General features: G+C 42.5%; 1 protein-coding gene, 1 long non-coding RNA gene and 1 pseudogene across 13 annotated transcripts in view; 1 reads left to right on the top strand and 2 right to left on the bottom strand.

Moving 5' to 3' along the window:
• KMT2C (lysine methyltransferase 2C) overlaps positions 1-26793 on the top strand; it is a 216604-nt gene that overhangs the window by 9451 nt on the left and 180360 nt on the right. The window lies entirely within an intron of this gene.
• Positions 57-26331, bottom strand: LOC311600741. Its single transcript, XR_014780345.1, has 2 exons — positions 25634-26331; positions 57-1709 (listed from the first exon to the last, which is right to left on the bottom strand). It is a non-coding gene; the product is annotated as an uncharacterized lncRNA (long non-coding RNA).
• Positions 10733-20358, bottom strand: LOC311600737 (ubiquitin-like protein 5; annotated as a pseudogene). The gene is made up of 2 exons (XR_014783635.1): positions 18778-20358; positions 10733-12456 (listed from the first exon to the last, which is right to left on the bottom strand). The product of XR_014783635.1 is annotated as a ubiquitin-like protein 5 (transcript).

The raw sequence follows: 26793 nt of genomic DNA, 5'->3' as shown, positions 1-26793 counted from the left end.
AGACTTTGAGGCAGGCACCTTTCCTGGTTGAGCCATCTTGCTGTCCCTCTACTCTCTTTTCTCTTTTTTTTTTTTTTTTTTTTGTTTTTAGACAGGCTCTCACTGTATTGGTTATTTGCTTGGAATTTGATATATAGACCAGCCTGGCCTTGAAGTTATGCCTCCTGCCTCTGCCTTCCCAACTTCCAGGGTTACAGGCATGCATGTTCTACCACATCTAGCTCAGTTGACATTGTAGCTTTTTTCTTTTGGCACATGTCACCCACTTAAGGAACATGCTGAATATCATGAACAGTTACCTCTGAAAGGGAAGAGTCATTAGCCAAATGGAGTCCTGGAAGGTTTACAGGAAGTAGTATTTGAATTAAACCCTGAAGGGTTGGTGAGGTTTAGCCAAGTAGAGTGATAAGAAAGTGAGCTGTGTTTGGGAGTGCAGAGGGAATACAGTTACTTAAGAGGGAAGTACTTTCCTGGAGAATGAAGGCAGAGACGTAATATAGGGAGTGGGATCAAGATGAGTGGTTCTTGGACTAATTTAGGCTCTATCTTGTAGTCATGGCTATCAACTTTTAGGCATTTTAGTATTTTAAAATGTGCTGCATACTCATAGACCTTGAATGGTAGCTGACTGTTAGGTCCTTGGAGAAAAAGTGATGATTAAAAACTGGTAGTTTTGAGATGATCTCCTAGACGGGAGGTCTGGTCCTGAACTCCTAATTCTTCTTTACCTCCTAATTGTTATTTTACAGCCCTGGCTGGCCTGGAACTCTGTATAGACCAGGCAGGCCCGGAGCTCACAGAGATCTATCAATGAGGCCTATTTTAGAAAAACCACCATAATAAAAAGTATGAAGAGACACATCACCTACAGGCAGAGACCTTGTGCTGCTGTTGCAGTGTCACAGCAAAAGCAAAGGACGGCTTGCAGGTGCTGAGGTAGAGAAGGAAGAGGCCTGTCATTGCCCAGGAGCGCCAGGGTTTCTGGCACAGCCAGCTAGAGGATAGGAGTGCTCAGAAAGTATCTGGGGATATAGGCTGGGATGCACGGATCGACCAGGGTAGGGAGTCAAGGACGCGATTTACCTAACCTTGCTTGCAAGCTGTGGTCTATTTTACAGTTTCCTATCTCCTGCTGGGGATGTACCCATGGCCTCACACATTATAGCAAGTTCTTATCCACCTGTGACGCCTACTGTGAAGTTTTAAGACAGGGTCTCTCTGTGTGTAACCCTGGTTGTGCTGGAACTCTGTAGAACAAGTTGGCCTCAAACTCACAGAGATCCACCTGCCTCTACCTCCTGATTAAAAGTTTGCATCACCACCTACTGGCAAAAAATGTGTAGACCAGGCTGGCCTGGACTTCCTGCCTCCGAATCCTTTAGAATTCCACAGCTAGCAAGTGCGGCCTTTTATCAAGATAAAGAGATAAATCTGTGGGAATCAATATGAGAGGCTGCCTGCTCCATTGCTGGCTTGAGGAAAACCTTTTCAGGAGTTGTAAACTTGTAAGTTTAATGCTGACTTTATCCCATATAGAGCACTCAGACTCAAACTTGTGTTGATTTTATGTATAGAAAAAGATTTGGGAGGTATTATTTTAATTCTTTCTTTCTTTTTAAGACAAAGTTTCTCTGTGTAGCCTTGACTGTCCTAGACTCCCTTTGTAGACAAGGCTGGCTTTGAACTCACAGCAATCCGCCTGCCTCTGCCTCCCAAGTGCTAGGATTAAAGGCGTGCGCCATCACTGCCAAGCTTGGAAGGTATTTATACTTTGATGTACTTACTGAATTTAAAAAATAGCTAATACTTTGTTTTGCTTTGCTTTTGATACAGCCTTAGGATATAGCCCTGGATGGCCTTGAGTTTACTACCTTTGCCTCCACAGTGCTGGGGCTAAATTTGTGAGCCATCATGACTGGCAAAGGTTAATATTTTAAAATATTATTTTACAAGTGAGAAATAGAAATTCTGGGGAAACTGGGTGTGGTGGCACATGCCTTTAATCCAGCACTTGGGAGGCAGAGGCAGGCAGATACATCTCTGAGTTCAAGGCCAGCCTGGCCTACAAAGTGAGTCCAGGTCAGCCAGGGCTACACAGAGAGACTCTGTCTCAAAAAAAAAAATCTGGGGGAAAACAGTAACTATTTTTATAAATTTAGTTTATTTACTTTTTTTTTGTGTGTGTGTGTAATGTGTGTATCAGCATTGAGGCAGGGTCTATTCCCCACTCTCCGAGGACTTGCAAGCTCTGGCTGGTCCGGAACTCATAGAAATTCATCCACCTGCACCTGCCTTCCATGTGCCACCAGGTGAGGCGCAAAGCAGGGTTTTTACTCAGTTTTTTTCATTATAAAGAATAGTAACTCCGGGGGCTGGAGAGATGGCTCAGTGGTTAAGAGCGCCGCCTGCTCTTCCAAGGGGTCCTGAGTTCAATTCCCAGCAACCACATGGTGGCTCATAACCATCTGTAATGTGATATGGCCCCCTCTTCTGGCTTGCAGGAGTACATGCAAGCAGAGCACTGTATACATAATAATAAATAAATCTTTAAAAAAAAGAATAGTAACTCCCTAGGAAAGCTCTGAATTTATTAATGTTATGACAAAATGATTTAAATTTGCCCCCCCTTTGTTTTTGTTTTTGTTTTTCGAGACTGGATTTCTCTGTCTAGCCTTGGCTGTCCTGGACTCACTTTGTAGACCAGGCTGCCCTTGAACTCATAGAGATCTGCCTGCTGCTTCTTCTTTAGTGCCAGTATTAAAGATGTGCACCACCACCACATTGGGCTAGGTGAGACTTTTAAGAATACTTAATTTGAGCCAGATGTAGTGGCATATTCCTTTAATTCCAGCACTCTGGAGGCAGAGGTAGACAGTTTTGGTGAGCTTGAGGCCAGCCTGGTTTACAAAGTGAGTTCTAGGATAGCCAAGGCTATCATACAGAGAAATTCTAAAATGTACTAAAGGAAGAGATGGTGTCTGCTGTTATAAGCACCCCCATTGGGCCATACCTACTTATAATCTGTTGCATAGTACTATGGTTGTGTCTTGTCTAGTCCTGTTTGGCAGCAGTAATGACACTTGACTAGGTTTGGGTTTTGCTTTTCTTTTGCACTTTGGGGGTTTTAGGTGATTGCAGAGATAGGAGCTGGGTCAGACTCTGCTGGATAGTCTGTGAAGAGGAAGAGGTTTCCAGACTCACTATTCCACAGTCTCAGGAGCGTTCAAGTCCTAGTTGACTTTCTGTTCAAATGTAGTCACAAACCTAACCACTGAAGAGAGTAGCAGAGACACCACTCAGCAGAACCCAGCCCAGAGTGTGAAATCATCAATAAATATGGTGGTTTGTTTGCAGCAACAAATAATAGCAACAACGGACACTAGGGTGGCAAGATGGTTCAGTGTGTAAAAGTGCTTACCACCAAGTCTGGGCCTGATCCAGGGGAACCGCATGGTGGAAGGAGAGAAACCTCCTCTGTTACATGCACCTTGGCATATGCATGCATATACACACACACACACACACACACACACACGCGCGCGCGCGCGCAAGTATATAAGCAAATGTAGTTAAAAAATAATGGTTTTATGAATTAAGGGGTGTTTCGAGATAGAGTTTCTCTCGGTGTAAGTCTGGCTGTCCTGGACTTGCTTTGTAGACCAGGCAGGCCTCCTGAGTGCCAGGACTAAAGGTGTGCACCACTGCCAGGCTTAAGGAACTCTTAACAGAATATTTCTGATACTAATGATAATGACTACTGTTTTCAAGGTTCTTTTACTGAGATAGTTAAATGAGGCTTCCTGATACCTTTGGCCCTTCTCTAAGGCATTTTGATATAGAGATGTATTATTATTGAGGAATCTAATCCTCAATCCTGTTATCAGGATCATGATTATCAGGTTGATGAACAGTGATTGCCCACCATGCATGAAGCCTTGTGTTTGGTCTGCAGTGCAGCTCTGGCTGTTCTGGAAGTCTCTCTGTAGCCTCAGACTCACAAAAATTCGCCTTTCTTTGCCTCCTCAGTGCTAGGATTAAAGGCACGGGCCACCAGTACCTGGCTAAAAGTTTTATGGTTTTGATTTAGGCACATCGGATACATAGTGAAACATTTATACTTTGTTTGGGGGTCTATTCTGGGTGTGTTGACAAATACAGGGTGTCAGTAAGGACTAGGAGGGCCCCTCCTTCCAGTCTCTGGCTTTGTTTTAACAGGGCATTATTTAGGTAAGGATGGCCTTGATCTTACAGAGACCCAGAGTGCTGCGATTAAAGATGTGTGCCATCACTCCCATCTGTTTCTCTACCCCACCTTCTTTAAAATAGAAACTCTAGAATAATAGGAGACTTGGACTGAGTATGCATTCCTTTTCACATCAAATTCTGCAAGACAGGAGCTAAGCAGGTGTATGGTGCCTTTGCACTGCAGAGTTGCTCACTGGAGACTTGCCTTTTTTGAGTTTCTAGGATAGGGCATCTGCTTTAAGATTTATTTCATGATGCCCACTCAGATTGTTACATTTGTGTTTCATGGAGCAGAATGGAGGAGACCACAGACCAATATTACTCTATAAAATGCCACTTAAAACAGCACTGTGCTGAGTGTGGTGGCCTAGCACTAGGGAGGCAGAGGCAGGAGGATTTCGAGTTCTTTGAGGCCAGCCTGGTCTATAGTGGAGCACCATTTCACAAATGTGTACTGTACCTGCATGCGTACACACATGTATGTGTGTATGTCTCAGCAGTTAAGAGGACTAGTTATTGCAGAGGACCCAAGTTTGATTTCTATCTTTCACATATTGATTTACAACCACCCGTAACTCCAGCTCAATGGTATTTGGTACCCTGCTTTGACCTTTCTGCGCGGTACACAAACATGCAGGTAAAATACTACCACATGTCAGGCGGTTGTGGCATACGCCTTTACTCCCAGCACTCAGGTGGATCGCTGTGAGTTTGAGGCCAGTCTGGTCTACAAATTGAGTCTAGGACAGCCAAGGCTACACAGAGAAACCCTGTCTTGAAAAACCTAGCTAGCCAAGCTGGGCGTGGTAGCACAAACCTTTAATCCCAGCACTCAGGAGACAGGCGGATCACTGTGAGTTCCAAGCCAGCCTGGTCTACAAAAGCAACATCAGGATAGCCAGGACTCTTACACACAGAAACCTTGTCTTGAAAAACCTAACAAACAAAACGAAACAAAACAAAACAAACCCCCAAAACTTAGCTAGCTAACTGATTAACTAACAAACTAACCAACAAACTAGCTAGAGATAATTAGAAAAAACTACTTAAAATGTACTCTGTTTCAGCTTATACATGTAATTGTACCATAGTCATAGAGGTCATAGGTTGTATGGCATATGTAGCTATAAGGGAGGCTAGGGCTGCAAAAAAACCAAACCAAAACAACAACGAAACAAACAAAAAAACCAAAACCATTTCTTTGTGTTTATACACACACACACACACACACACACACACACACACACACACACACATTTTGGTTTTGAGAGACAGAGTTTATATATGCAGCCCTGACTGTCCTGGAACTCACTTTGCAGACCAGGCTGGCTTCCAACTCAGAGATCCAACTGTCTCTGCCTCCCTATTGTTGGGATTAAAGGTGTATGCTATGGCTCAGCCCCCCCTCCCCCCTTTTTTTCTGAGAGGGTCTCTCTTTGTAGCCTTGCTGTCTTGGAACTAACTGTACATACCAGGCTGGCCTCTAGCTCCCAGAGATCCACCTGCCTCTGCTTCCTTAGCTAGTGTACACCTCTTGTTTCTGGGAGTTTCCCACCCATTTTTCTTTTTAAAAGAAAAGGTCTTATGCACCTTTCCCGCACAGTTTGGTAGATTTGGCCCTGGTGTCATTAGCACAACTGCTGATTCTGCCCCTTGTTGGCTGATGCAGGCAAGAGAGTTGGTCCTCCCTCTTTTGGACAAAGTGAGAGAGCTGGTCCTGGTTGTCCAGGTGCAGCCTGACCAGCTCAGCTGCCTCCCAGGCCTCAATCCAGGGCTGTGAGTCGGCCCACCCCAACATCTACCCCATCTACGAACAGCTGGAGTGTGTGAGGGGCCAGTGCTGCAGATGCAAAGCTGCAGGGTCTCCATGACACAGGGCAACAACAGGGTATCCTAGAGGAGTCCTGGTGAGGATCCAGTACTGACAGGCCTCGAACCACCCCAGTGACTCACTGCAATGAACATTTGCAAGTGAAGCTGTTTGGGCAAAAGGCATACTGTGTGACACACTGTGACACACCACAGTTTCCATGGCGAGATTAGTTTTTATCTTTTTGACTTACTTTGGGGTAGAGGTTGGATATAGAAGAATGGGGAGATAGATGAGTAGGATTGGGGTGAATAATGTGTAATTCAGATTAGAAGTTAAGAAAAGAAAAAGAGAAGGTCTCACTGTAGCGCAGTCTAGCCTTGAACTTGAGACATTTCTGCCTCATCCTTCAGAGTGCTGGGACTGCAGGTCATGCCCTCGTGTATATGGTAGGCACTTGTGTTTTCTGAAAGTTACTCCATTGTGGTACTTAATCACTCATGACAGCATTGTCAGTCCTAGTTTTACAGGTAAAGCAGCTGCTTTAGGACAGTCATAGATCTTAACCGTCCCCGCCCCCCCCCCACACACCCAGTTTCTCTATGTTCCCTTGCCTGTCCTGGCCCCGTTTTGTAGATCAGGCTGGCCTCTAAATCACAGAGATCCACTTGTCTTTGCCTCCCTGAGTGCTGGGATTCCAGGCGTGTGCCACTGAGCCCGGCTCCCCGGTTTGTAAATGACCTCTTGCCTTGTGTGAAAGGAGTAGGAAAAAAATCGAATTGGGGCCTTAAAATTTTTTTACCATGGACAATAGAGAGCCATTGAGGATGTTAAACAGTAGAAATATATCTGTTAGAAAAATCACCTATGATAAAGCCATAACTAATGATTCTGTTGCTTAGTTATTAATACCACATGAGAGGTTTATGCTTAGGGTTAAGGGGCTTGGTTTGATTCTAGTACAGGAAAAAAAAAAGCCTATCAAGTAAAGTAACTTCTCTTCTTGTTTCCTTTCTTTTTCCTTTAGCAGCTTCATACATGCATATAAATGAATTCTAGTTGGTTTCACCCCCACCCCCTGTTCTTGCTCACCTTGTAAACAAATCCTTTCCCTACTTTAATGTCTTACGGTCACAACAAGTAATAATCTGAATTGCTGCCATGAGTGTGGGCAGTTTATCAGCTGCTATACCATTAGAAGAAAATGACAACGCGTCTCCTGGATCTGTGTTCCAGGCCAGTCTAGCCTGGTCTACAGTGAGAGCTATACAGAGAAGCCTGCCTTGAAAAATAAAAAACAGATAGTTTTCAGTTGTTTTTAAATTTATGTTGCTTTTGGTCACCATGTAACCCTCCTCCCTGACTAGCCTTGAAAGCATAGGGTTTTGCTTGCCTGCCTCTGCTGGGATTAAAAGGGTACACTACTGGATTGGTCCTTACTGTGTGTGATCCCCCCACCCCCACCCCCAGCTTTTTGATACGGGGGTTATTCCATTTAATAGCCCTGCATGTACTGGAAGTAACTCTGTAGACCTTGAATTCACAGAGATTGCCTACCTCTGCTGGGATTAAAAGAGCACACCACCATTGCCAGGCTCATATAATTGTTTTGGGTGCAAGTCTTGTATTATTGTAAAAAAAAACTTTTTAAAAAGTGATTTTTTGGTCTGTATGTCTGTGTACCACGTACCTGCTTACCTGCTTGATACTTGTGGAGGCCAGAAAGGGCTTATCTTGGGGACGGGAGTTACAGATAGTTGTGAGTTGCCATGTGGGTGCTGGCGACCAAATCCTGGTCCTCTGCAATAGCAGCGAGTGCTTATTTATTTATTTATTTATTTATTTATTTATTTATTTCGAGATAGGGCTTCTCTGAGTGCTGGCATTAAAGGTGTGCGCCACCACGCCTGGCTTGCAGCGAGTGCTCTTAACCACTGACATCCCTTGCTCTTTTTTTAAATTTTATTATTTTTGAGACAGGGCCTCTACATAGCTTTGGCTGTCTTGGAACTTAACTATGGTAGTAGGTAACCTGGTCTCAGGTTGGCCTCCAACTCACAGAGATCCTCGACCTTGGGAGCACTGTGGTTAAGTGTGTGTGCAACCACACCCAGCTTCTTAGCTCTTTTTTCAATTTTCCTTCATAAACTGTTGCTAGTGTATAGAAATTAGTCTGTTTATGGATCTAGTTTCTTTTATTTTACTAAATGCACCTACTGTATGTTTTGTAGATTCTTCAGGACTTTCTTCATACAGGGTCATGTCATCAACGTACTTATTAGCTATTTAAATTTAAGAATACTAAGCAAGTCCTGGTTTTGTTTGTGTGTTTCTTGAGACAGTATTTCTCTGACTATCCTGAAACTTTGGCTGGCCCTCTTTAAACTCAAACCTGTGGCACTAACTCCTGGCTGCTGAGATGGGCATTGTTCAAAAGACGCAGGCCTGGACACCCAGGAACTTGAGAGGTGGAAGCAGGAGGATCGTAAGTTCAAGACTAGCCTGCACCGCACAAGGAGTTCAAGGAAAGCTTGGGCAACTTAGTGAGGACCTACCTCAAAGTAGAACTTTTTTGTTGTTGTTGTTAATAAAAGGGGCAGAGGAGACAGGTCAGTGATGGAGCATTTTCCTTTATAAGATGGTGAGTTTAGCCTTATTATGAAGCAGGGATCAGCAGAAATCCCAAGCTAAATTCTCTCCCCACCCCACCCCCCCAGACAGGGTTTCTCTGTAGCCTTGGCTGTCTGGGACTCATTTGTAGACCAGGCTGGCCTCAACCTCAGAGCGATCCACCTGAGTGCTGAGATTAAAGGAGCGTGCCATCACCGCCCAGTTGAATTCTTTTTTTTTTTTAATGGACTAAGGATTTTATCTCAGCGGTAGTTTGCCTACCATGTACAAGGCCCTGTGTTTAATCCCCATCACTTCTAAATAGGCAACAGCAACAACAAAATTATTTTAATTTTGGGTTTTTGTAATTGTCAGACTAGAAAGATAAGCTTTTTTAAAAATTAATTTAAGCTGGGTGGCGGCGGCACATGACTTTAATCCCAGCATTTGGGAGGCAGAAGCAGTTGGATCTCTGAATTTGAGGCCAGCCTCATCTACAGAGTTCCAGGACAGCCAGGATTACACAGAGAAACCCTGTCTCGAAAAATTAGAAGCCCCCCCCCCAATAATTTAAAAGCTTTTAGTTATGACGTCACTATACTCAGATAAGTATGGGATTGTAAATTTGAGCCTTTGTGCCTGTGAAGGTGGACCTTGGCTATAAATCACTTGATTTTCCTTTCTCAAGTGGGCATTAAGTAGGAAGGCACACTAGTTAGTAGGAGTAGGAAGTGTATATACAAGCAGATGGCCACATTTAGCTTGGAGAAGTTTTATAGTTTTCAGACAGACATTCTGTGTTGATCTTGGCCAAATGACTTCTTGTGTTATGGGTGTTTCATCTGCTAAGTAGAATATTAGTAGCACCTGTCACAGAGTTAGAACTGTGGTAAGTACTTAGGATATAGTGTCTGATATATAGTAAGCAATTCATCTGCTTATTTTATTATTATTAAATAGTCCAGAGTAGAGCAACAGGCTTAGAGAAGAAAATTGTTTGATTTGACTTTTATCACCATAGTTTGTGGCTCCTAATGTTTTTTTGGGTTACAGGTCTATTTATTAATCTCTTTTCAAGGAAGAATGTATAAATAAATCTAAACACAAGTTCTCAACAGTTTAAGGGAGTGAGGTGAGTGGCCCCTACTCCAAGCATATCCAAAAACTTTGAAGGGCTTCATGGCATAAGTAAATTTCCTCTCAAAGTGTTCTGAATAACATCCATCTTTAATGTACTGGTGATGGAGGCAGCTTTTCCTCAGAGCTGAGACCTAGAGGAGAGCACTTTAGGAAATAAGGACAGGGTTATTACTTTCCCTAACCCCCCCCCCCTTTTTTTTTTCTTTTCCACCTGTGTAGCCCTGGCTGTCCTGGAACTTTCTTTGTAGAACTGGCTATCCTTGAACTCACAGAGATCCACCTTCTTCTGCCTCCTGAGTGTAGGGAGTAAAGGCATGAGTCATCACTGCTGAGCTAAGAATTTAGTTATTTATGTATATGGGGTTTCAGCCTGCATGTACACCTGCATACCAGAAGAGGGTTTCAGGTCCCATTATAGATGGCTATGAGCCACCATGTAGTTGCTGGGAATTGAACTCAGGGCTGCTGGAAGAGCATCCATTGCTCTTAACTGCTGAGCCATCTCTCTAGCCTGGAAGGCAGGGTTTCTTTGTGTATCCCTGGCTGTCCTGGACTTGCTTTGTAGACCAGGCTGGCCTTGAGCTCTGAGATCCACTTGCGTCTGCCTCCCCAGTGTGGGGGCCACTATGCCTGGCCAGACATTTAAAAACAACAACAACAACAACAGCAACGGTATTGTCCTCTTTGAAAAGACTGGGTGATGGATATCCACTAGTGTGGTTTACTCTTGTTTCCAGGAAAGTGTATTGAAAGTGAATAGAGATGAGGTGATAAATATCCTAAAATTTATTGTTAAGTAAAACTTCACAAACACCAATACTTTACATATAATTAAGAATAGCGGGCATGGTGGCCCATGCTTTTAATCCCAGCACCAGGGAGGCAGAGACACTGTAAGTTCGAGGTCAGCCTGGTCTACAAAGTGAGTCCAGTACAGCCAAAGTTCCACAGAGGAAACCCTGTCCTGAAGAAAAAACCCCATGTAATATGTATAAACACACACACACACACACACACACACACACACACACACACACACACACACACACACACTCTTTGTCTGCATGGCATCAGTTATGAGCTGCTATGTGGGTATTGGGAATTGAACTCAGGCCCCTTGGAAGAACAATGAGTACTTTTAACCTCTGAACCATTTCTCCAGCCTGTGGCTCCTTTTTAAAAAGGTTGATGAAATGTAGATTTCTCCCCAAGGTGGCTTATATTCAGAATTGTCTTCCCTTTCTTATCTTTTGATTACAATACTTTTATTTTGCTTCTATCTTTTCTATATTGTCTATTTAGTAGCCTCTCCGGTAGCCTTTTACTCCTACATTTAGCCCTTCCTTCTTAATTTCTTTTCTTCCTTTTCATTTTTTGAGACAGAGCTTTTCTATGTAGCCCGACTGTTCTTGAACTCACAGAGATCTGCCTACCTCATCCTTCAGTGTGCAGGGATTAAAGGTGTGAGCCACCAGGGTTGGCTCTCCCGCCCCCCCCCCCTTTCCACCATAAGGTGTGTGTGTGTGTGTCTGTGTTGTTTTTTACCTATGTGTGGGTGTAGTCAGATCTTGTGGGAGCTGGTTCTTTTCCATCCTGTGAGTCCTGAGGATTGAAAGGACAGGCCATAAAGCTCGATGGCAAACCTTTCTTTACCTGCTGATCCATCTTACCTGTCTGCTCAGCTCCTTATCTCTTCTTTCTTACTGGGCAGGCAGGAGCTATTGAATCTGCAGACAGCCTGTGTGCTACTAGGTGTCTTGTGATCTTACTGCTGACCCTTTGCTGCTGTTGGGAAATACAGCAAAATAATTTATTGATTGTTTTAAGAGAATTGTTCAGACTTATGTTACCAGAGGGTTTTAAAACTCAAATGTCCATGGGATCTCACTGTTATTTCCAATCCTAATATTTGCTGTTCCTAATCCAGATCAGGACAGATTTTACTACCCCTGTTAACTTAGAGGATGCTGTCAGATATAGGCTACCTCTTTCAAAGTCCCTGGGAAAACCTGGTGAGAGGTTGGAAGTGACTTGAATTTCATTTAGTTAAAATGTTGTTTCAGTTTCAAAGGATGAGCCTAATTTAGTAGTATATTGTAATTGTTGTTTTTCTCAGTTATTTATGTATTTATTTGCATGGGTTTTTTTTTTTTTGTTGTTTGTTTGTTTGGTTTTTTTGGTGACTAGTTCTCCTTGTAGCCCTCGCTGTCCTGGAACTCACTATAAATCAATCACTCTGACCTCAAAACCACAGAAGCTGCCTCTGCCTCTCTAGTGTTGTGTGAAGGTGTGTGCCGCCATGCTGGGTTCTACTCCTAGTACAGAAACTGTTCATTTGATCTTCTTTTCCCAGCTCTTTCCTTTCTGGTTCTGTTTGTTTTTATTGTTTTTGTGCTTGCTGTGTGTGAGGGCACACATGCCATGGAGTGTGAGTGGAGGTCAGAGAACAGCTTTGTGGAGTCTGTTCTCTCCATCTTTACATGGGTCTTCTGGCTTGGGTAGCAAGTGCCTTTACTCTCAGCCATCTGGCCCACTTTTCTTCTTCTTCTTCTTTTTTTTGGTTTGTTTTTGTTTTTTGTTTTTCGAGACAGGGTCTCTCTGTGTAGCCTTGGCTGTCCTGGACTTGCTTTGTAGACCAGGCTGGCCTCGAACTCACAGCGATCTGCCTGCCTCTGCCTCCCGAGTGCTGGGATTAAAGGCGTGCACCACCACGCCGGGCTTTTCTTTTTTTAAATTTTAAAAAGTTACTGTCTTCCTTTACTTTGGGTGTGCATGCATTGTGGGTGGGTGTTTGTATGAAGGTCAGAGGACAACTTGTGGGGCTCCTTGATCTTCTCCTATGGTCGTCCCAGAGGATTGAGCTGAGGTCCGCAGACTTGGCAGCAAGTACCTTTATCAGCAGAGCCATCTGGTGGCCTTTTCCTTACTTTGTTTTTTGAGACAGAGTCTCACTGCATTTTTGACTGTCCTGAAACTCACTTTGTTGACCCTACTGGTCTTGAGTTCACAGAGATCTGCCTGCCTCTGCCACCAGAGTGCTGGGATTAAGGTGTGCACTGCCACACTTAACGCTTCCAACATTTTGATTTTAGTTTAATGTGTACAGGTGTTTTGTCTGAATGTATGGCCTGTAGCTGGTGGTTTACTTCTTTGTGGGTTCTTCTTTCTTCCACCCTTCTGCACCCTTTTCCCACTCTTTCTTTCCTTTCAACCCCATAACACTACGTAAGAGAAAAAAGGATGGAGAGGAAAGGAAAGCGATCCCTGAATAAAGTCAGGGGTGGGAAAGGGGGTGACTACTTCTCTGTTGATTAGTGGCATCAAGCTCCTTGGGGCATGCTTGATCACCATCAGGATATCAGATTTCTTCTTGTTTCTTCTTTGCACATGAATACTTAACAAACCATGACCAACAGCAACCAACAAACCCACCAGCCAACAAATGACCCCTGCCTCTCAGGGTCCTAGCCTTTATATACCCTCTGAAAAAGTCCCTAGAATTTCAAACGTCATGTAATCAGCAGCTGACAAAACCACACCTCTGCTAGAATACAAGGCAAATTATAGTCAGCTTCTCTGAGGCACCCCCAGTGTTCTTTTTGCCTGAATATATGTCTGTGTACCCTTGGAGGCCAGAAGAGGTTGTTGGATCTCTTAGGACTGGAGTTACAGATAGTTGCCAGCTGTCATATCGATGCTGGGAATTGAATCCAAGTCCTCTGGAAGAGCAACCAGTGCTTGTAACTTGAGCCATCACAGCCCCACTACTTGGACGTATGTTTTATGTATGTGTGTACAATATATATGTATGCACATATAAATTATACATAATTATATAATGGGTTTTATTATACAATATTCTTTCTTCCTTTCTTTTCTTTTTTCCCCTCCCTTTTCTTCTTCATGTCCCTTCTCCTCCTTTTTTGGTTTATTGAGACAGGATTTGTCTATGTAGCAGTGGCAAACCTGGAGCTCACTGTATGTACTAGGCTGGTCTCAAACTCGCAGAAATGCTGTGCCTCTGCCTCCCTAGTGGTGGGGTTAAAGACATGCCCTGTCATGCCCAATCTCCTGAGAAATCACACCTCTACATAACATTTTTTATCATACACTGCCACTACCCTGCTTTCCCCCTCCTACTGCTTCTCTTCTAACTAGTTCTTTTTTTTTAACTTCAGGTCTTTTTGTTTTTTTGTATCTTGTTTTGATTACTCAATAAGTTTCATTAGAATTGCTTACAAGAGCACGAATATAGAGTTACACCACTAAAGAACAAGTTTTGCTAGGCGCTGTGACACACTCCTGTAATCCTAGCACTCTGGGAGGCAGAGGCAGGTGGATCTCTGTTGAGTTCATGCCAGCCTGGTCTACAAAGTGAGTCCAGGACGGCCAAGGCTACACAGAGAAACCCTGTCTGGAAAAAAGAAGGACCAAACAAATAAACAAATAACAACAAAATAGAACAAACCCCCCCCCAAAAAGAAAAGAAAAAAATAAATTTTTTTTCTGGTTCTCAGCAACTGTTTGTTACCTGTCTGCTGATCTTTGGGCAAGAGCATACCTCACGGTCTTGCTCAATTAACACAGCTGCTGTGAGTTCAAAAGTACAACTGCTGTGTCATGCTTTTAAGATAATATTCCACAACACTCTGTCCCCTCTACTTGGGGATTTCTTGGGTGGTATTCTTTGAGCCTTGGAGGGGATAGTAGAAATGTTCTATTTATGGCATCCTGTGGGCATTTATCCTGTCAGCACATTGATCAGTTAGGAGTCTCTGAAGTTAACCACTGTCACTGAGAAAAGGTTTCCTCTGATGAAAGCTGAAAGCAGCATTAATTTGTGGGCATAAACATAAATATTTAGAGGGCATTTGGATGGACACAACATTTGCCCATTTAGCAAAATGTTAGTGACTTCTCCAGGTAGGGCCTATCATCTTCTCCATGATGGACTTCAGTGTATATTACTGGATGTAGAGCAGGCCTCAGATCCATCGAGAAAATGTTTGCTGGCATCTTTACTGTTTGGATAGTGTGCAGGTGCCACAAATGAGACTTGGTGACAGTGCTTCCTTAGTAGCTTTTATCTAGCAAAACAAAACAAAACAAACAAACAAACAAACAAAAAAAACCACAAAAAACCTTTCACCTTAGTTCTAGCTTAAAAAAAAAACTGTATTTCAACTTGAACGTGGTATTCAGCAATAGCGTCTTACCAATAGTGGCAATTTTCCTATATCTTAATATTTTTTATAAATGTAAATTTCTAGTTTACTGCTTTTTCTAATAATTATTTTAAACCTCACATTGTAATCCCAACTGGGCTGGAACTCAGAAGTCTGCCTGCCTGTACTCTAGTGATGGGATTGCGGTATAAGCTACCTTGCTTGACAACTTGACGCTCTTTTTATAACATGTATATTTGTACATATATACGTACATATGTATTTAGTTTATATATGTATTTAGATGACAACTTGGTGAAATCGGTTCTTTATTCACATGGTTTTCAGGGATCAAATTCAAGACATCCGTTTTGGCAGCAGGAGCCTATAATTTCAGAGACGCCTCGCTGGCCCACCTTCATTTCATCTATTTTGTGCCTGCTAGGAGTTGAGCTTAGGGCCTTCCACGTGCTAGGCAAACATTCTACCACTGAGGTATAGTCCCAGTCCTCCAACTTTTAATTATTTATGCTTTTAATAAAAAAAATAGTTAAATGTTTGGAAAGTCACACACAAACATGTCATTTACTGTCCTGCTTTTCTGTAACTCTTGTCTTTCATTTCTGTCTCCAGCTGCTAACCAAGTATGGCATTGAGCTTCCACAGAGTGTTTGACTTTGTCCGAATAAAGATGGCTGTAATTTTTTCTGTAGGTGATATTTAAAATTTTAGGGGAGGGGTTGGAGAGATGGCTCAGAGGCTAAGAGCACTGCCTGTTCTCCTAAAGGTCAATCCCCAGCAACAACATGATGGCTCACAACGATCTACAATGAAATCTGGTGCCCTCTTCCGGCCTGCAGGTGTTACGTGCAGGCAGAATACTGTACTGTATACATAATTTAAAAAAAAAAGAAAGAAAGAAAAAAGAATTTTAGGGGTGTTTGTTGGGGGGGGGGAGGAAGAGAAGGAGACCATGGAATTAGTGAGGAGTGAGAAGCTAGTGAAAGTCAATAATACTTCATTAAGCTTGCTGCTGACAAGATTTTGGCCTATGGAATATGCCCTTCTGTAGCATCTTAATTTGTGTTAGAAAAGGACACAAAACTAAAGTAACCACGAGAGGAAGTCCATCAATAGAGTGGTTTTGGCCAATACATTATTGCATTGTGCCATTCCTCTGACTTCCACGTGAATTATCTTATTAGAAACCCCCTCCCTTTTTTTTTTGTAATAAAAAGTCTAAATTTTTTTGTGTAAGAGAAAGAGGGGAGGAGAGAGGGAGGAGAGAGAAGGAGAGGGTGCCTCTGGAGGCCGCAAGAGATATTGGATGCCCAGGAATTGGAGTTACAGTTGGTGAGCCACTTAGAGTGGATTCTGGGAGCTTAGCTCTGGTCCTCTGGAAGAACGGGAAGCACCTAGCTACAGTGCCATCTCTCCAGACTAAGTGGCTATGTGTTTATGTTTCTTGTCTTGAACCCCCTGTCCCTCAAAAGAGAATGATTATATTACACACAAAGGAGTAGTAAAGCTTTGAATTGTATCTAATGAGGACTTTTTTTTTCCCCAGACAGGGTTTCTCTGTGTAGCCTTGGCTGTTCTGGACTCACTTTGTAGACCAGGCTGGCCTTGAACTCACAGTAATCTGCCTGCCTCTGTCTCCCAAGTGCTGGGAATAAAGGCGTGCCACCAAGCCCTGTTCTGAGTACATTTATTTATAACAATTTCACAGTTCATTGTAGATCTTTCTTTGGGATTACATTTATTTATTTATTTTGTATTAAAAAGGTTTGTTCTTTGCAGTAGTTTTTTTTTTTTTTCCTTTTCTTTTCTTTTTGGAGACAGAGTTTCTCTCTGTACCCTTAGATGTCCTGGATTCACTTTGTAGACCAGGCTGGCAGAGAAATCCACCTGCCTCTGCCTCCTGAGTGCTGGGATTAAAGGTGTGTGCCACCATTACCCTGCTGCAGTAGTTTTCAAAGCCTAGGTTTACCCTGGGCCTGTTTATATATAAGCCTCTGTCAGCGAGCTTAATAGCTATATAGTAATCTGCTGCCTTGGTTTTGTCTTAAATCATAACTCCTTGACTTTTATTATTCTGAAGTTTTATGAGATAATTGTAACATTTTAGATGATACTATTTTGTGGAAAGTTAGCATAGTCTGTAGGAGTCAGGGCTGAGTGGTAGGGATGTTTCAGAGTCCTGGAACAAATCAAAACCATTCTTTACCTGCTCAGTGCCTGACCTCTAATCTTTAAAAATTTCCTTTATTTTAAAATAGGAATTCTTTGCTACCTTAAGACCATGATGACTTTATTTAAGTCATTATTTAAGCTTGTTTATTAGTATTAGAGCAACAAAAGCAGACAGCACTAGGTTTCTTTTTCCTTTTTTTCTTGGTCTTTTGTTCAATGCCAAGAGAGGAAAAAACCAAAACAAAACACCAACCCCAAACCCCAAAGACAGACAAACAAACAAGATCATTTGGCCAGCTTTACCAAGGATAAGAAAGTTGAAAAAAGTGCTTGTTTATTGAGCAGAAGGATAATTGTTGCAATTGTGGATGCTTGTTTTGAAGCTTGGAAACAAGTATGTTTTTTCTAAACCCTTTATTTAACAACACGATAAATGTGAGGAAGAAGAAAAGCTGGTTATAGCATCTTAGACCTTTTAAAAGTGAGAAGCTTCCGAGGTTTAATGAAAGGGTCTGCTGAAGTGGAGTGACCCTGGCGGTGTGTTTGCGGTTCAGACCTCCTCATGCCATGCATGGGTGGTGAGTTGGGAAGGCTCACTGAGAGAGAGGGCTAGCCTCAGGAGTTCCACTTGGTGAGGTGAGGTGGTGCAAAGATACTGTTTCCTTTTGTTTTATGTCCTGGGTCCAACAAGCTTTTAATTTAAACATTATAAAACAATAAACTGCACTTATTTTGTTTTGAATAAAACCATAGAGGGGAAAGTACCTATACGAGGTTAGCAGAGAGTTAACCAAGCAGCCAGTGTGTTGGCTCAGTAGTTGTAGGATTCCAGATCTGGGCTTTAGAGAAATCCACTCCACTTTTTTTAGGTGCCTGTTGTCTGTCGGATCTACTTTCTTTAATGGAGCTTCCACCAACCTACCTCCTCCTCTTTCTTATTTTCTCCCTCCTCTTGTCCCTCCCACTGTGTGTGTGTGTGTGTATGTGTGTGTTCGCTCCTTCATTTGCTCACAGATTCTCATAGGCATAGGAGAACTTGTCGGAGTATTGTAAGGCGTGTTTACTTTCCCCCCTCCTCTTCCCCGAACAAGGTTTCTCTGTGTAGCCTTGGCTGTCCTGGAATCTCTTTGTAGTCCAGGCTGGCCTCATCTCACAGTGACACTGCCTCTGTCTCCCTAAGTGCTGGGCTCCAACATGCCTGACTTTTTTTGGTTGTTGTTTTTTGTTTTTTTGTTTTTGTTTGTTTTTAAGACAGAATCTTTCTAAATAGTCTTGGAACCAGGCTGGTCTTGAATTCATAGATCTGTCTGCCTCTGTCTCCTAAGTGCAGGGATTAGAAGGGCCATTTTTAAAATTTTATGTGCATTAGTGTTTTGCCTGCATTTATGTCTGTGTGAGGGTGTCAAGTCTTGGAGTTACAGACAGTTTTGAGCTGCCATGTGGGTGCTGGGAATTGAACGTGGATCCTTTGGAAGAGCATTCACTATTCTTAACTGCTGAGCCAACTCTCCAACCCTAATTAAAGGAGTCTTCCCCCCCCCCCCACCCCCCAACCAAGACAGGGCTTCTCTGTGTAGTCTTAGCTGGCCTTTGTACACCAGGCTGGCCTTGAACTCAGAACGATCCACCTATTTCTGCCTCTTTAGTGCTGGGACTAAAGGTGTGCGCCACCATGCTCAGCTGATTAAAGGAGTCTTAATAGCAACATATCTATCAAACATTTTATTTAAAAATTTTACTTAGGGGCTGGAGAGATGGCTCAGAGGTTGAGAGCACTGTCTGCTCTTCCAGAGGTCCTGAGTTCTATTCCCAGCAACCACGTGGTGGCTCATGACCATCCATAAAAGGGATCTGACACCGTCTTCTGGCCTGCAGGTGTACATGCAGGCAGAGCACTTATACATAAATGAAAAAACAAACACTTTAAAAAATTATTTTTTATTTGTCTGTGTGAGGGTGCCAGATCCCCTGGAATGAGAGTTACAGATAGTTGTGAGCTAGGAATTCAACCTGGGGCCGCTGGAAGAATTCTTAGCCCTTGATCCACCTCCCTAGCTGTGCCTGGTTATACTTTTTTTTTTCTTGTGCTGCTCCTCCTCCTGCTGCTGTGGGATAAGGTTAGGAGGATTTAATGAAGAGCTTGCCTTATTATTCTGGTTTTTTGAGACAGGGTTTGTCTGTGTAGCTTTGGGTATCCTGGAACTCTCTTTGTAGACCAGGCTGGCCTCGAACCCACAGGGATCCACCCACCTGCCTTTGTCTCACAAGTGTTGTGATTAAAGGTATGGACCACCATGCCCTGCCTTTTCTTAATTTTTTCTTCTTTTTGAGACATTGTTTTATATATCCTATGGTGCCCCCGACTCATGTTTAGCCAAGGCTGGTCCCCCAAATACCTTATCTTAATACACCAACCTTTTGAGTGCTGTTGGGATTACAGGCATTCATCACTAAATTCAGCCCTCAACTCAGTTATGAGCGAGATATGTTTGTATATATCCTTCTGGGTCTGGAGAGATGGCTCAGCAGCCAAGAACACTTGTGTTTTTCAGAGGACCAGGGCTTGATTCTTTTTTAACACTCATATGGAGGTTCTCAAATGTCTGCAACTCCAGTTCCAGGGCATCTGATGTCTTTTGGCTCCACAGGAAATGTGCATACATGGTTCATAAAGTGAAAAGACCCAAACGCATAATATAAAAACAAACAAAAAATGGCACACACATATTTAGAAGATGAATAGTAATAGCACATGTAGTAAATTTATAAGAACCAGTTAGAGTTATACCATCAAAGGCTTAAGGATTTTTAGCAATTTTTTTCAGTATCAAAGTTTTTATTCACGTGAATTATTAAAAATGAACATCTACACCAGTGTAAATGAGGGTGGGAAAGCAAGGCAGGGCAGGGCCAGGTAGAGGACTTCCCTCTATTGGCAATAAAGCTCCAGGTTCATCCCATCGTGGATTTCATAATCTCCCAGAGACACTGGTCCTTAAAAATCGTGTACCACTTTTTAGGAACGATCTTATTCCAATGGGTGCCAGTTTGGGCCGCTATCAGTTTCTTCAAGTCCCCGATGGTGTCATCGGTGTTGCACTTAACGCTAACTTTCTTTCCTAGACAGTTGTTGCAAGCCACCTCAATCATTGTGGCCCTAATTTCCACAAACCTACTGACGACACAACTTGTCATTTTAGCATTTTTACTGATCAATATTTGGTTCTGTTATAATCAAATAGCAAAGATAGTTTTTTTTTTTTTTTTTTTTTTTTTTTGGTTTTGTTTTTCGAGACAGGGTTTCTCTATGTAGCCTTGGCCATCCTGGACTCACTTTGTAGACCAGGCTGGCCTCGAACTCACAGCGATCCGCCTGCCTCTGCCTCCCGAATGCTGGGATTAAAGGCATGCGCCACCACGCCCGGCAGTTTTTTTTTTAAAGCCTCCTCTTTTTACCTCCCAAGTGCTGAGATTTCAGACATGCCCATCATGCCAGTTTTTTTTTAATGGCGTGGTGGTGGTGGTGGTGGTGGTGGTGGTCATGGTCACTCTGTAGTCAGGCTTACCTTAAAGTTAAGGCTGTCCTGCATTTGCCTCCCATATGCTGAGATTATAGGCCCCCCATTGTACTGTATGTGATATGTGCTTCTGAAGATCAGATCAAAGGCTTGCTTCATGCTAGGTAAGCAGTCCACAAGTGAACTATCATAGGTTGAAGACGTGTTTCTTTTTTCTTTTTCTTTGTACATTTTTATAAGGCCAACACATTAGGTACTAGGCTTTTTTTGTTGTTGTTGTTTTGTTTTGTTTTTTTGTTTTTTGTTTTTTGAGACAGGGTCTCATTATTTGGCTTATCCTGGAACTTGCTATGTAGGCTAAACTCATGATAGGAAGTTCTCTTAACCTCTGAGCCACCTCTCATGCCCTATGTATATTCTCTTTTAAAGTAAAACATTGTAAAGCATTATAGAGGACTGGATTAGGGGACAGTGCTTGCCTATCTGAGGCCTTAGGTCCCATCCCTAAAAAGAGTTTAGGGTTAATTTCATCATGTTCATAGTTAGATTCATATTTAGGTTGATGGCCTGTTCTAGGATATTTAATATTAATCTCAGGTGGTATTGGTTATGTGAATGTGTGTGTGTGTGTGTGTGTGTGTGTGTATATATATATATATACACACACATATACATACATACATATATACATGTATGTGTATGTGCACACATGGGCATACCCACATGTGGAGGTCAGAAGACAGCCTTCTACCTTGTTTGAGACAAAGTCTCTTTTGTTGTTTGCTACTGAATAAACCAGGCTAGCTGGCCCATGGGCTTTGAGGAATTCTATTGTCTCCCGTCTGCTAGACACACAGTATTGTCTTTGTCATGGGCTCTAGGGTTTTGAACTCAGGTCCTTAAACTTGCATGGTTCCTAGCCCCTCTCTACCTTATTTTTCAGACAGGAACTCTAACTGAACCCGAAGCAGTGATTCAGTTAGACTGGCTGGCCAGCAAGCTTCTGGAATCCTCCTGTCTGTTACATTATCCCACCTTATAAAACCTTGCAATTTGATATTTACAAGAGTGAATTTAGAAGTGGTGGTGGCACATGCCTTTAATCCGAGCACTCAGGAAGGAAGCAGAGACAGATGGATTTCTGAGTTTGAGGCCAGCCTGGTCTATGGATACAGTTTCAGTACAGCCAGGGCTACACACACACACACACACACACACACACACACACACACACACACACACACACACACACACACACCAAAACCCCTTGTCTTGAAAAACAAAACAAAAGGACAACAACAAAAGCCCCAAAAGAAAAACAAAAGAATTTAGGGTAATTTTTATTATACACTGAAACATATGTTCATGAGCAAAATTAGCTTGGCCATTTTTCTAAAAGAAGAATCAAAGGATATTGAAGTGTATGTTATATATCCTATACATGTATAGTTGATTTGGAAACAAAGCATTCTACTAAGAAAGTTTCAAAATTTAACTGTTCAGCCCTAGGCCTTTTAATCCCAGCTCTGGGAGGCAGAGGCAGGTGTTTTTCTGTGAGTTCCCGGCCTGGTCTGCAAAGTGAGCCCAGGACAGACAAGGCCACACAGAGAAACCCTATCTCAAAAACAAAAACAAACAAACAACAGCAGCAACAACAGAAAAGCCCAGTAAACTCTTTCAGACAGAGCCCCACATGTCACAGCTTGACCCCCAACCAGCTGTATAGTTAAGGATGACTGAATTTTATGGGGTGCTAGGGACTGAACCTAGGGTTTTATACATATTAGGCAGGTGCTAAACCAACTGAGCTATTTCCTCAGCTCTTAAGTATATATGCTTAAATAGCTTGCTGTTATTTCTAATAGAAGTGTATCTGTTACAAAATCATTATTCCTGTACTTGAAGAGTTACTTTTGTTTGTGTTTGAGACAGGGTCTGGCTGGGTACCTCTGACTGAACAGGAACTCAGTTTTCTGTCTGCCTTTGTCTGTAACTAAAGATGGGCACTACAATGCCCAGCTATAGAGTTACATTGTATATACATTTTCAATTCTAAGCCTATATAAAATATAAAATAACAAAGACACGCAGGACATGGTTATATTCTTTAAAAACCACCCAGTGCCATATTAAAAGAATACGCAACCAAAGCTGTGAGGGGTGGTTTGAGCCTCTAACGCTAACACTCAGGAGTTGGAAGTTGAAAGAGTTCCAGCCCAAGGCCATCCTGAACTTCATAGAGGAGACCTTTTCTCAGATAGACAGATAATAAGGCCCTGAATCACTTTTTATTTGCTACCCTTTAATGATAATAGTAATAAAAAGTCATTTATGTGTCAAGTATCAAGCACTTTTCTATTTGTGTGTATAATGGGTTGTATGTGGTGTGGACATGCACACAAGTGATGCCAGTGTCTATGCCGCCTTGTAGAGACTAGAGAAGGACATTACCTTCTTCAGTGGCTGTACATCTTATCTTCTTTTGACAAAGTCTTTTACTGAAATGGAAGGAAGATGTCCTTTTTGGTTAGGGCTCTCAGGATCCACTTGTTGCTGGGTTTCCCTGTTGGCCATGCTGGCATTATGGGCATGTGGAGCCATACCTGACTTTACATGATTGTGGGGGATTCAAACTCAGACCCTTAGGCTTTGCAGAGCGAGCACTCTTATCCACTGTGCCATCTCTCTACTCAAGTCTTTTGTTCTTTGTGGTGAGTTTGTTAAATTTTTTGGTAGTTTTTCAGTTATATTTATGGATAAGTAGAAAAATGGCTTTGTGACTAAAACTGGTTGTGACCATTTCTTTGGCAGGCATAGGTGATTGGCTGCTTGTGGGTAGACTGTAAATCTGCTCTCTCTGTAAACAGTTGTCCTCATTTGTTTACTGGTATTGATGATACCAAAAAAGAGTGAATGAATGAGTAAATAAATAAATGGTCATTTTACAGAAGCTTTCTTAACAATATAATTTATATTTTAGAGAATTAAATAAATCATAATGTGTTTTTCAGTGTTTTCTTTTTTAAAAAAAGTTTTATTGCCTCTAAGAATATTGTTATGTAAAATACCAGGGCTGAAGAAATGCCTCATTTGCTGTTCTGTAGAGGACCCAGGCTTCATTCCCAGCACACCACATGGTACCTCGCAACCATTTGAGCATTAGGAAATCTGATGTCATTGCCTGATCTCCAAAGGCACCAGGCACACATGTGGTGTATATGAATGTATTCAGGCAAAACAAAACACACATATAAATATGTAAAATAAATTTAAGGAAAAAATATAAGGAGAAACAATAATAATATCCTAGCACATGATGTTATATCCATCCTCTTTTTTTTTTTTTTTTTTTTTTTTTGGTTTTTCGAGACAAGGCTTCTCTGTGTAGCCTTGGCTGTCCTGGACTCACTCTGTAGACCATGCTGGCCTCAAACTCACAGCGATCCGCCTGCCTCTGCCTCCCGAGTGCTGGGATTAAAGGCGTGCACCACCACGCCCGGCCTTCCATCCTCTTTATTATTATTATTGTTTTTTGTCTACAAAAAAAACTTCTAACATCAGGAAAAAGCAAGAGAACAAAGCCGAATATAGCCCCTGCCCCCCAAAAAGGCCCTTTTATCTTGCAGAAACTCTTTAAATTGAGTTAAACTGAGATTAACTGAGTTAACCTGAGTTAAACCAAGATTAAGGTGTGCGCCACCACCGCCCGGCTTGTTTTTGTTTGTTTGTTTGTTTTTTGGTTTTTCGAGACAGGGTTTCTCTGTGTAGCCTTGGCCATCCTGGACTCACTTTGTAGACCAGGCTGGCCTCGAACTCACAGCGATCCGCCTGCCTCTGCCTCCCGAGTGCTGGGATTAAAGGCATGCGCCACCACGCCCGGCTTATTTTTGTTTTTGAGACAGTCTTTTTATGTTGTCTGGCTGTTCTGGCACTCACAGGCTGGCCTTGAACTCACAGAGATTCTTTTGTCTCGGCCTCCCAATTTAAGCCCTCTGCTGGGATTAAAGATGTGTTAGCCGTCTTTAATCTCACAGGAGGCAGACACGGGCAGATCTCTGTGAGTTTGAGGCCAGCTTGGTCTAGAAAGTGAGTCCAGTATAACTGGGGCTATTACACAGAGAAACTCTTGTCTTGGGGGGGGGGAGAGGGAGAGAGGGGAGGGGGGGGGCAGGGAAGGAGTTCCATTTATGAGTTGACTTTGTTAAGGTTGGGGAATCATTCTTATGTTGTTAGGAACTATCTATAGCTGAGGTAAATAATATGTGGTAACATTTTTGTTTTGTTTTGAGACAGGGTTTCTCTGTGTATCCCTGGCTGTCCTGGAATTTATTCTGTAGATCAGGCTCGAACTCTGAGATCCCCCAGACTAGGATTAAAGGCTTGTGACACAGTGCCTGGCAACTGTTATTTTATTCAAACTCAACTAATTTGAAATTATTCTCTATTCAAGCTTTGAAAGAATTGTTCCAGTGTCATCATCATTCAGTGTGGTTGCTAGGTTTGATAGAGTGATTCTTTGCTTTTTGAGACAAAGTTTCTCTGTGTAGTCCTGATTGCCCTGGAACTCACTCTGTAGGCTAAACTAACCTCAAACTCACAGAGATCCAACTGCCTCTGCCTCCTGAGTGCCAGGACTAAAGGCATGAGACACCACCGCCTGGTAGATAACAGTGATTCTTATTCAAAAGCTTTATTCAAGTTCGTTTGAGAGTCTTTTATTACTCATTCACTTATTTATGTGAGAGAGTCTGAGGTTGCTGAGGTAGCAGATCTTGAGCTCCTGGTCTAGGGGCTCTACCTGCAAGTGCCGGTCTTTCTTTCTTTCTTTCTTTCTTTCTTTCTTTCTTTCTTTCTTTCTTTCTTTATTATGTTAAAATTTGGAGACAGAGTTTCTCTGTGCAGCTCTTTGTAGACGAGGCTGGCCTTGAACTCAGCAATCTGCCTGCCTCTGCCTTCCAGGTGCTGGTTTTAAAGGCATGTACCACCCCGCCCAGCTTCCAAATGTTGTTCTTTACAGGTGTACTATATGGCTTTTGGTCTAACTGAAATTTTGTTAAACTGAAATTCGCAACATTGTCTGGATGTTCTTTTTTGTTTGTGAGATAAGGTTTTACGTTGTGCTGGTACTCACTGTGTACCTCAGGGTGGCAACTCCTCTCTGTATTATGCTATGAGAATGTTATGCTATGATGTCCAGTCTCCTTCTGCGCTCCATTTTTTGAGACAGTCTCACTACTTTTTTTTTTCTTGCTGCATGGTGGTGGCTCACGCCTTTAATCCTAGCACTTGGGAGGCAGATACAGGTGGATCTCAGAGTTTGAGGTCAGCCTGTTCTACAAAGTAAGTTTAGGACAGCCAGGGCCACACAGAGAGACCCTGTTTTTGAAAACAACAACAACAACAACAACAACAACAACAACAACCCCAAAATTTTTATTTTTAATTGAAATGGTCTGTTAAAAGATAGTAAATCTTTTTTACTATCTGGTGCACAGCCAGCACTCGGGAGGCAGAGGCAGGTGGCTTGCTGTAAGTTCCAGGGCAGCTTGGTCTAAAAAGTGAGTCCCGAACAGCCAAGGCTAACACAGAGAAACCCTGTCTCAACTGACCTTGCCCCCTGCCCCCCCCAAAAAAAGATAGTAAATGTGTGGTTTACTGTTTTTTAAAAATTTAATTTAATTTTATTTTTTTACTTTTTATTGTCTATTGAGACAGAGCCTCACCATGTTGTCCTGACTGACTCAGAAGTCTCTATATATATCAGGCTAGTTGTGTGTTTGTTTGTTTTTTTCAGATGGAGTTTCTCTGTGTAGCCTTGGCTGTCCTGGACTCAATTATGTAGACCGGACTCGCCTTGAACTCACAGAAATCCACCTGCCTCTGCCTCTGACAGTGCTGAGAAAAGGTGTAGGCCACCATGCCCAGCAGTTTGATCTGCTACTTTAACTAGACTATTCTCTTTCAGCACTTACACTATATTGGATCAAAACCAAATAAACCTTTAGAGATTCAGTCACCTACCATTTCAGAATGTTAGGGCATAAACATGACAACAGTAGGTTTAGATGTTCTGGATGGTTGAGGAAACTAGAGCCGAAGGCAGAACTCAGTG

The sequence above is a fragment of the Acomys minous genome (assembly GCF_964271855.1).
Source record: "Acomys minous genome assembly, chromosome: 6".
NCBI classification, from domain to species: Eukaryota; Metazoa; Chordata; class Mammalia; order Rodentia; family Muridae; genus Acomys; species Acomys minous.
This window is presented reverse-complemented; position numbering and strand designations above follow the sequence as displayed.